The sequence below is a fragment of the Myotis davidii genome, unplaced genomic scaffold (assembly GCF_000327345.1).
Source record: "Myotis davidii unplaced genomic scaffold, ASM32734v1 scaffold641, whole genome shotgun sequence".
Lineage (NCBI taxonomy): Eukaryota > Metazoa > Chordata > Mammalia > Chiroptera > Vespertilionidae > Myotis > Myotis davidii.
The window spans coordinates 1913825-1915715 of NW_006293232.1; the positions used below are offsets into that span (position 1 = coordinate 1913825).

The window sequence follows — 1891 nt, forward strand, 5'->3', positions numbered from 1 at the left end:
GGAACTCTTCTAATTCTATGATCAAATTTTTAATCTAAAACTGTTCTAAAAAATAAAGTATCACTAAGTGTAATATAATAATAAATAAGAGACGGTGTCAACGAAGAATAGAATGAAAAAAATTAGAAATATAATCTATTTTTAAAAACAGTCTACAAAACAGCGCAATATATAACAAAGAATTCTATAAACCAGTACATGATAATTTTTTTAAAGCAGGAAGGTTTAACATTTTTTTAATTATAAAATATGTTCTTATAGAAATTGACAAAGCATATTTGTACAGCTTAACTTACACATATTAAGAACTATTAACATCTATTAATAACTGTGCTTCCTGATGTGCAGCAGATATTCTACCAAATGACCTACGGCCACCGCGCGCCCCCTGCAGGTTGGTGTGATCAGCTGGGGAGTCATGGGTGTCTGCTGAGACAAGAAACTGCAGCACCAGGTGCCTGCTCACGCCCGAGACTTTCACATCAACCTCTTCCAAGTGCTGCCCTGGCTCCAGGAGAAACTCCATGAGGAGGATCTGCGTTTTCTATAGGGGTTCCCTGCTGGGAAGGGGCATGGGATCCAATGACAAGAGCTGTGACAACACCTGTGCTCAACATCCTTTGGGGTAAGGGAGTGGGGAAGACGCACAGGCCATCTTGCTACAAACGAGATCCAATCTAGCAGCCGTTGTAAAAGGCTCAACCCATCCCCAGTACTGAGGAACCAGAGGCTGAGGGGGGCGTGTGAGCTTCCACCCCAGTGCCTTACTGGCACCAGTGTCAGGCAGGCGGGGCACAGGCAGTTCAGCTCCGCCACCTAGAAGCCATCCACAAGGTTTTCCTGGCAGACATCGTCACTGTAGACCATCTGGGTCCTTTTGTCCCGATGGCAGCCCTAAGGACTGTTCTGGAGGGCGAGGGGGGCCCACACGGACTGGCCAGTGGCGGCATCCAGCATGGGCTGTTGGCGGGCAATGCTGACCTTGAGCTGCACGGACTCCACCTGCGTCCCGTTGAGCTCAGCCACGGCCTAATCTGCTGACTCCATCTTTTCGTAGGGGACGGAGGCACAGTTTCTGGGTGGGTCCCTGGAAGGTCAGTGATGTTTCCAAAGGGGGAGAAGGCCCCACGGAGGAGGGTGAGCGTCATGTCTCCCCAAACACGTAGAGAGTGTTCCCCTTCCGACGGGCCCGGCGTTCAGCGAACGAGTCCGACCTGCGGAAAGGGTCCTCTCGGTCTCGGTCTCACTCCCGGTCCCATTCTCCGTCCCCGTCTCGGTCCCGTTTCCGCTCACTGCGGCTTCGGGGAGGGGAGACTGAGGAGCGGGCGTTCCCACGTGCTTTGTAGCCCCATCCAAAGCTTCGAGGAGGGCCATCACCAGCGCCCGGGCCCCCTGTTTCCTCCCCGTCTGGCCCCGGGTCCTGAAGCCAGGCCCTGGCAGACACAAAGCTCTCGTGCAGCGATGTCCTCTGGGGACGTCTGGACGACCTGCAGATGGCCATCAGCAGATATGCTCCCCTGTCCATTTGCCTGAAAGATATTTTTCCATCCTTTCACTTTCAGTCTGTGTGGGTCAGCAGATGTATGGGTCATGTTTTATTATCCATTCAGCCACTTGATGTCTTTTGCGTGGAGCATTTAGTCCGTTTACGTTTAAAGTTATTATTGAAAGGTACTTGTTTGTAGCCATTTCTTTTTTTGTGTGGCTGTTTTCTTTCTGAGCTTTTTATTTCTTCTTTTTATACCAGGCCCTTTAGCATTCCTTGCATTGCTGGCTTGGTGGTGATAAACTCCCTTAGCCCTTTTTTGTCTGTGTAGCTTCTTATTTCCCCTTCAAGTTTGAATGATAGCCTTGCTGGATAGAGTATTCTTGGATTCAGTCCTTTGCTTTG

General features: G+C 49.7%; 1 pseudogene; it reads right to left on the reverse strand.

Moving 5' to 3' along the window:
* Positions 1-605: 605 nt before the first annotated feature.
* The window catches only part of LOC102762922, a 2675-nt pseudogene continuing 1389 nt past the window's right edge, over positions 606-1891 (reverse strand).